Source organism: Drosophila ananassae (assembly GCF_017639315.1).
Source record: "Drosophila ananassae strain 14024-0371.13 chromosome Y unlocalized genomic scaffold, ASM1763931v2 tig00000112, whole genome shotgun sequence".
NCBI classification, from domain to species: domain Eukaryota; kingdom Metazoa; phylum Arthropoda; class Insecta; order Diptera; family Drosophilidae; genus Drosophila; species Drosophila ananassae.
This window is the reverse complement of record NW_025319069.1, coordinates 280,526-290,258: the sequence shown is the minus strand read 5'-3', so window position 1 is coordinate 290,258 and position 9,733 is coordinate 280,526.

Sequence of the window (9,733 nt, the reverse complement as noted above, 5' to 3'; positions counted from 1 at the left end):
AAACTTCAAAATTGGTGTTTAGCAAATAACCTAAAGCTTAATGGATCGAAATGTAAACTTATGTCTTTTTACCGATCTAGTCCTCACCAGGCTTTCTCTATGGGAACGCCTTAGAACGATTAACTCAGGTTAACGATCTAGGTGTCCTATTAGATTTGAAACTTAAATTTACCGACCATGTATCTACCATGGTTAATAAAGCTATGGGTGTGCTTGGTTTTATTAAAAGATGGTCAAAAGAATTTAATGACCCGTACATAACTAAAACGTTATATACATCACTGGTCCGTCCGATACTTGAGTATGGATCGTGTGTCTGGAGTCCTCAAGATCACAGATCTCAAGATCTCAAGATCTTGGAGTACACCAAGATCACATTGAATCTGTACAAAAAAACTTCCTTTCTTTTGCTCTTAGGGAATTAATTGGAATGCAAATCTTTACCTCCCCTCTTAACATAGTAGACTTTTACTAATCAATTTACCATCATTAACAAATCGTAGAACGATGCTGGGTGTCATGTTTCTATATAATCTTTTTTATGGAAATATAGACAGCCAGCATTTACTAACACGCTTAAATTTTAACATTCCTAGTAGAAGGACCAGAAACTTTTGTCTCTTACTCCTCAGCCATTGTAGTTCGACATATGCCCAACACGATCCGTTCAGGGTATTATGTTCGGACTACAATGGTCTCTACCACATCTTATCACTTTGCTCTACTAACAATCTTAAATCGCTTATATTAACCGCCTTATCTATGCAACACACTTCCTCGTAATATCTTTCTCCTAATCCTCGCTTATCTATCTCGGATCTATTCCCGCGATTCGAGCCGTACGTTACGCGGCAGCGTCCCTCGGTCGGCTGGACGGGAGGTGGGCTGTACGTATGCAGTGGGAACCGCGCAAAAAACAGAGACGAAACATGCTGATAACAACAGCTGCAGCTTAGAATATTATTATTATTTTATATGCAATCTTTGGTGGCTGCTTGGCCCAACATCCTCCCCCCATTGAAGGGTGGGCCTTCAATAAGAATTTTGGAAGGGGCAGCAGTCACATTATTGCAGAGGTTATTCTATGGGTTGTCCTCCCTACCACAGAGCGCCGACACATCCCGTGATAGTCCACCGTGGCCAGAAAACACCCAGCCAAATCGAGTGTTCTGAGCAATTGGGAGCCCGTGACCTAACTGGATTTGACCAGCCGACTACAGGTCAAAGAATAAGCCGGCTCCAATCAGCAGGTCCACTCGCTGCGTTTTGTGGAAGTTGGGGTCAGCTAGGTCCATATTGCCAGGAATCTTCCAGCCCGAAGCATCTATGTCCTGGCTAGGCTGATAGTCCGTTATATGTGAAGCTACAACAGCCTCAATTTCCACTGAATATGTGCTAAGGCGGGACTTCAAGCACACATTAACGGATGCTCCATCTGTTTCAAATCCAGCGCCGCCGAAACCGGCCACCGTTGTGGAGCATTTGGAGCGGCCAAGCTGAAGTTCATTCGCCAGCCGCGACGAGATGAGATGCACTTGTGAACCGGAATCCAATAACGCTCGGCAAGGCAGGAAGTTTCCAGATCGACCACGAACGAGTACATTTGCTGTTGGCAGGAGCACTAGCTCAGCATTGCGATCCTGGGTCACAACAGTGTTAATTGAGCGGGATGGGTTCGCACCAGCAACTGCACTGATGGGACGTGAGACTCGTGCGGGTGAAACCTGCCCGCGAGGGTGCAACAGAATATGATGACGGTGATTGCAAGTCGAGCAGCGGGAAGCTGATCATCCGCGAGCGAAATGGCCATCCTCCAGACAAACAAAACAGCGAGCCAGACGCCGCACTTCGTCGTACCGTTCCTCAATTGGCAAAGCACTGAACTTTGGACAAGCAGGAAGCTCGTGAGCCGAAACACCACACAGGGCGCATAGAGCAGGACTGGCGTTAATAACCATGCACGAGGATCGGTTATTGGAGGATCTACCTCAGCCTACTTGGTTAACTGATGAATACGCCAAAAAAAAAGTCAACGCTTTCGAGAGTCCGGCACCTATGCTCTAAGAATCGTGCCATAGACTCCCAAGTTGGCAGGCTACCATCAGTGTTTCCTGCCAGAGAGTCTTCCCATTTGGCCTTTGTGGCAGGGTCCAGCTTTTGAAAAATGATCTGGATGAGGAGGCATCCTTGAATTTCGGCCGACGTTCCAGAACTCATAAGGGCCCGCATATGTCCATTGAAGCGGTCAGCTAATTCTCGAAGAGTAGCAACGGATCCCGGCTCAACTGCCCTTAACTGCAGGATCTCGTTGATGTGAGACTGGAAGATTAAGCGACGGTTGCTGAAACGGTTGCGCAAAAGGTAGAGGGCAACATCATAGTTAGCGTCGGTAATCTCAAGCGCCCTCACAGTCTCCAGGGCTGAGTCCCGCAGGCAGGAAATTAGCCACCTGAGCTTCTCCATCTTGGTCAAGTGCGGGTGGCTGTCAATGGTTGTCCTAAATAGGGCGCAGAAATCCGGCCACTCGGCATAGCCGCCGCTAAATGTTGGCATTGGCAACGGGGGCAAAGAGGGAGCAGGCCTATATGGAGCGTTTGAAATCCCAGCACCATTGGTAGCATCCAACAGCGTAGAGTGAGCAGCAACCCGCATAGAACGCTTGGCCACCTCCACCTGGATGTCAACGTGCACGTCCGTAGCCAGCTGAGAGAATCGCCAATATAAATCGCTGCCGATCTCGCTGTAGTTTAGCTCCTCCAATTCCTCCTGCAGCGTGGTGAAACGGTCGCGCAGACGCTTCTCCATAGACTCGAGGGTCAGAATGGTTCAATCGTCGGTCTGCATCGCAGCCTTGACCTTCCGATGCAGTACCTCCATTTCCTGACATGTTACCTCTGCGCGTCTCCGCAACATCCTCTCACGGCTTGACGCAGCAGATGCAGTAGCTTCAGCTCCAGATTCCATTGTGCAATTAAATTAAAATGCAACTTTGCGACAACAAAAACAACAACGGTGTTTTAGTGGCACTTTTAATGCTGATCACAAGAATTGAACGGGATGATAATCACGTCGGGGTCACCAAATGTTGAGCTATTAATAGTTTTTAATAGCAGCCGAATAACTATACGCGTTTCAAATTATAGTTTCAATATATTTATTTTGGGCTCAATTTAACCCTAATATATGCGGCTCCAATCAACTCCAAATCACAACAAACGCCAAACCAAGAGCTTGCGCAGAAGCTCAACCAAAGCTCCCCAAAGCGCATACGCTACAAATAACAATAAAGCGCATGCGAAACTGGGGACAAAACAGAGACGAAACATGCTTATTATTTTATATGCAATCTTTGGTGGCTGCTTGGCCCAACAGCTTGCTTTGTTAAGCCTTAGTGCCCTCTTACGACAAAAAATGGCAAATTCAAACGTCAATATTAGGATATATTTTTGATTCGAACAGGTTTGGCTTTTTGTAGAGACAATTTTCTTGGAGCACAGTTCAACTATTGGCAGATCTGATGACTCTTGTCATTGTTGCTGTTGATGTTGTTTGTCTACACACTCGCACACACACACTCGAAACATACACAAATTTTCGCCGGGCGCACACATCTCAGATAATGGTGCTGTCAGGAGCGCATTGAACAACATCAATCATACGCACTGTGGTATACTCCGGCGTACAACGCGCTGCCATCTTGCGAGTGACGTGACTCAAGGCCGGGCATTTCTCTCCAATCTCTTTGCCGTGGGCACCTTTGACATATCCCAAATGCGTTGATTTGTAGATGCCGAGATGTGTTAGGGGTGAATGGCGCGTGAATCAGGATCGAGTGAATAGGTGTGTGTAAAGTACGCCGGGTTTTCGCCCGCCGCCGGGGTTACCAGTCCCCGAGCTTCATGGTAGCCAAAACTGGGAGTGCTTCGTTTAGTTGCACGAACCTGACCAGAGGATTTTTCTGGTACCACGGGTGATGAGGATTCACGGAGATGGTGATCCAACTCCTCCTTGTAACAAGCCCTTAAGGGTTGTTGGGAACATAGCTGGCCGTCTTCGAGAGGTCTGGTCACTGACCGCCTCCGAACAGTGAGAAAGCCATGTCCATGAACATGGTGGATAAAACTGTAAACTGTAATAAAAAAGACGAGATTCAATTTTTTATATTCAATTTATTGAGAGCTAATTTCGCGCAATAAAACAAATAGCGGCCCGTCAATGACAACTCCCAAAATATAACAAGAAGAAGACGCAAGCTCCCAAAAGCGCATGCGCTTTTTTTAAGCGCATGCTCATTAAGAAGATAAAGAACTCACAGGGCGAAAAAGGCACACCAACTTCTTCCAAACCCTTGACCATGCATTGCTCCCCCAATAGACCAAAGCGGGAATCGAGTTCTCCTAACGAGTACGGAACGTTGATTATTCCCCTCTTCTTCTTCTGCTTAGGGCAATCCAGCCTCCCGCGGATTGCCTAGTTCAGCCTTCCGAAAATTTCCCAGCCGACTGCGTCGTCGTTGTGAGGTTTCATCGACACTTTGTTATCGATTTATGGATCATTATTATCCATAGGAGATGACACTAAAATTGCAAACTCTATGAGTATATATTTAGTTTTGAGTAGAGTAGATCCAGTGACCAGGCAAAAATGGGAACAGTCACTGGATAATGAGGAATTGCCGCTGTGGTCCGATTTCGAAAAGGTATTAAATCGTAGGTACCAGCATCTATCCGCTGACGAGACTGGCAAAACAAAACAGGAGAAAACTGGGCTTAGCAACAAACTTAATAGAAGTTCGTTGGCTCCTCAGCTAACGCCAAACCAGCTTGCAGTTATTGCAACACTCAAGACCATTTTGTGGCCATTGTGTGGAGTTTGTCAAGTCAGCATCTCTCTTGACAAACGTTTGGAAGCTGGATCACTTCCTCTAGAAAAGACCGGGCTACAATGTAGGCTTCAGGTTTTAGATGAGACAGTTTCTTAAGCGAATGAGTTGCAAGACCAGATCGAGCAGTTAGACGAAATGGATGAATTTGGAGCCGCGTTGGAAGAATTAACAATCACAAACAAGGCAAGGATTATGTCCTGATGTAATGTCTTCAGTACAGCTGAGGACTCCCACCCAGCTACTGCAATTTCTGCAGCCCCACCTCGGGCTAGACTTCCCAGTTTAGCATTACCACAATTCAGTGGTAATTACTCGTAGTTCAAAAATTTTATAAGTCTTTTCGTGACCTTGTTACACAAAGAAGTGAACAGTCCTGTTATTGAGAAATTTAATCATTTAATTTCTTGCCTCTCTGGTGAAGCCTTAGGAACTATCAAGGCATTCCAAGTCACCGAGAGCAATTACGACAAACCTATCGCTAGTCTAAACAGAGTCTATGATAACGAATGTCTCATCTTTGCGAACCAAATAAGTTAATTATTTAGCCTTCCGAAAATTTTCCAGTCGTCTGCGTCGTTGTTGAGAGGTCTCATCGACACTGTGTCATCGATTTATGGATCATTTTTATCCATAGCAGATGACACTAAAATAGCAAACTCTATGATTATATATTTAGTTTTGAGAAGAGTAGATCCAGTGACCAGGCAAAAATGGGAAGAGTCACTGGATTATGAGGAATTGCCGCTGTGGTCCGATTTCGAAAAGGTATTAAATCGTAGGTACCAGCATCTATCCGCTGACGAGACTGGCAAAACAAAACAGGAGAAAACTGGGTTTAGCAACAAACTTAATAGAAGTTCGTTGGCTCCTCAGCTAACGCCAAACCAGCTTGCAGTTATTGCAACACTCAAGACCATTTTGTGGCCATTGTGTGGAGTTTGTCAAGTCAGCATCTCTCTTGACAAACGTTTGGAAGCTGGATCACTTCCTCTAGAAAAAACCGAGCTACAATGTAGGCTTCAGGTTTTAGATGAGACAGTTTCTTAAGCGAATGAGTTGCAAGACCAGATCGAGCAGTTAGACGAAATGGATGAATTTGGAGCCGCGTTGGAAGAATTAACAATCACAAACAAGGCAAGGATTATGTCCTGATGTAATGTCTTCAGTAAAGCTGAGGACTCCCACCCAGCTACTGCAATTTCTGCAGCCCCACCTCGGGCTAGACTTCCCAGTTTAGCATTACCACAATTCAGTGGTAATTACTCGTAGTTCAAAAATTTTATAAGTCTTTTCGTGACCTTGTTACACAAAGAAGTGAACAGTCCTGTTATTGAGAAATTTAATCATTTAATTTCTTGCCTCTCTGGTGAAGCCTTAGGAACTATCAAGGCATTCCAAGTCACCGAGAGCAATTACGACAAACCTATCGCTAGTCTAAACAGAGTCTATGATAACGAATGTCTCATCTTTGCGAACCAAATAAGTTAATTATTTAGCCTTCCGAAAATTTTCCAGTCGTCTGCGTCGTTGTTGAGAGGTCTCATCGACACTGTGTCATCGATTTATGGATCATTTTTATCCATAGGAGATGACACTAAAATTGCAAACTCTATGATTATATATTTAGTTTTGAGAAGAGTAGATCCAGTGACCAGGCAAAAATGGGAAGAGTCACTGGATTATGAGGAATTGCCGCTGTGGTCCGATTTCGAAAAGGTATTAAATCTTAGGTAACAGCATCTATCCGCTGAAGAGACTGGCAAAACAAAACAGGAGAAAACTGGGTTGAGCAAGAAACTTAATATAAGTTCGTTAGCTTGCTCCTCTGCTTCAATTCACTACTTCAAAGAATATAAATGAATATAAAATAATATTGTCAAGTACCAATGTAACTCTAAATGAACCAACACCAATTGTAAAACTTAAAGAATCATTAATCAATCAACAAAAACAAGATATTGTCTACAAATGGATTGTATTTATAAGCCTAATACTTATAGTTGTAAGCATAACAATTATGCTGCCATCTATGCTGCCACCGTCGCTGTCACCGATAAAAGCTATAGTTATAAGAAAATTGAATTCGTAAAATCAGTTTATAATCAATGATCAACCCAATATCTTTATAACTCATTCTTGATATTTAAAAATAAAATTTAAAATTTTTTTTTTTTTGTATTTTAAATCGGAATTAAAACATATTATTTGCATAAGTTTATTGTCAATATCATGAAACGTTACTATTGTGAGTCTTTGAACATTAAGCAGAATAAGTTACTCTGATGTTACTTATAAATATTTGTTAAGCATTAATTACGAACGGATAAACCACAACTATTGCAACATTCTGTGCCAATATCCCATTGAACACAATGTAAACAAACTCCTGTTAATGGTTCGCCGAAGTCGAGTAATTTGTTAAGCAATTCCCTGCGAAACAAGTTAGAGGGTTTCAAATTTGTCATTGGAAGAATGACAAAGCGTAGCTTTACAAGAGCCAGCACGGGAACTCAAGCCCAATTGTTAAACCAAATAGGGACACCCCGGTAAAGTCAATAAAATCCTGATCCAGGCGCTGGGACATATCACATGGAGTTATAAGGATACCGAAGGTCCACGGCGCCCGCAAAAGGAGAAGCAGCGACAGGATCAGCGATGGAAGCAGCAACAGGAGCAGCGATAGGATCAGGAGCAGAGGTGACAACGGGAGCAGCAACAGGTGCGGCGCCAACGACAGGAGCAGCAGGGACGACAAGAGAGCAGCGACGCCCGTAGATCGACGACAACAATGAGTGAGCGGATCCGGCGCTAGGCACCAAGACCACACGTCCTGCTGGGCGCAAGCTTTGGGAGGGCGTGTGTATTGGCACAAACCCGGAGCGGTGATCGGGCATCGACGGCAGGACGAGCGGCTGAGCTCCATTTGTAACGTTATCGAAATAAAGGAGATATTTATAAAACGATGCAGCTGAGTCAACAATGGACAGTTCCAAGGTAACAGCAGCCTAATCAACAATGGACTGCAAGCCAAAGTCAAAGACAGCCGAATCTGCAGTGGGCAGCGATGCCTACACAGGAACATATAAAAAACCCAGCGCAGGCATGCAACAGGTGCGGAGGCATGGGCCAGTGGGTGCAGGAACCTCAGAATTTTGTTCTGCAGGATGTGCGGCGCAATAGGGTTGAGGAGAACAGAATGCTATAAAAGAGCGGGAAACGCGCAGCAATCTCAGCCGTAGAGAGGAAGGCAGAGATAGCGAGGTGCTGCCTCTCAGGTGGTTTATCAGGGGACGATCAGCAATTGGCGGCGGTCAATTAGTGATCAACAATTGGCGGCGGAGCAATTAGTGAAGGCCATGATAGACACCGGGGTAACGGCTAGTTTCATCTCAGAAAAACTAGTGGACAATCCGGGAATCGCCGGAGAGCGGAGAACAACAAGAAGACTGGTAAAGTTGGCCAACGGGAGCCACACAGAGTCTCAAATGGTACTCCAGACAACAGTAAGCTTTGGCAACAAGGAACAAAATTTGAATATGTTAGTGTTGCCAGGCATGGGAGACAGCGCGGTGCTTGGATGGGATTTCCTCGCAGAATTCGGCACAACAATAAACTGCGCAGGCCACCAAGTCACGATCGCGAGAAGACAAAGATAGAGCTTATGCCTGGAGGATAGGCTGTCCATAGCCATAACTGGACCCTCGGAGTAATGGGAGAGCGACCGGGACAAACGGTTAATCGAGGAGGAGCTAGCGGCGTTCACAAACCAGAAGGGGTGTTCGAACGACGACATCTCAATAAAGCAAAGGTACAAAGAACCCCAAGATATAGGGGAGACCAATGAAAAAGGAGAAGAGCTGCTGGAAAAGGGATGCATCGAGCCTTCAAATAGCGCTTACCCATCGTCATGGTAAAGAAAAAGAAGGGTAAATGGAGAATGTGCGTGGGCTTCGGTCAAATAAACGCAAAGTCAGTAAGGAATGCGTACCCGATGCCACGGATAAACTTCATATTGGAACAATTGAGGGAAGCAAAATTTTTCAGCAGCATCGCCCTTAAAGATGGTTATTGGCAAATCCCACTGGAGGAAGGAAGCAGAAAATACACGGCAAGGTCTATACCAGTGGAAGGTGATGCCGTTCGGGTGACACACAGCCAAAGGGCTCTAAAGCAGGTCATAGGCCCGGATATGGATCCGCACGCATTTACGTATCAGGATGACATCATCGTGATTGGACGCACAACGGAAGTGCACATGGCGAATTTTAAGGAAGTATTCCGTAGACTGAAAGAGGCAAACTTAAGAATAAACACGGACTAGTGCCATTTCTTCAGGGAAGAGTTATTATACCTGGGCCACTGGATGACGAGTCAGGGAATTGGCATCGACTACGACGTGGGTGAAGCTCTGACGCAGGACACTGATGAGGGCGAGCGAGTGATCGCTTCCGCCAGTCGAACGCTGATAGGCGCGGAGAAATATTATTCGGCAACTGAGAAAAATTTTTGCTAAGCACAATAATATGGGCAATTCAGCAGATGAGACCATACCTAGAAGGGTACCAGTTCGACGTGATCACGGATGGCGCTAAAGTGGCTGAATAATATAGAGAGCCCACTTGGAAGGATCGCGAGATGGGTCTTCGAGTTACAGCAATATGATTATGTTATCAGCTACAGGAAAGGCAAACTGAATGTAGTTGCAGATGCTTTTTCCCGCCAGCCGATAGTAGAAAAGTTGAGGAATGCCACAGCAAGCGAAGTCTAGAGTACGTAGAAGAGGCAGGCCTGGTTTACCGACATGTTCCGCATAACTTGATCTCGAGGGAGTAGCGGAAGGTCCCGGAG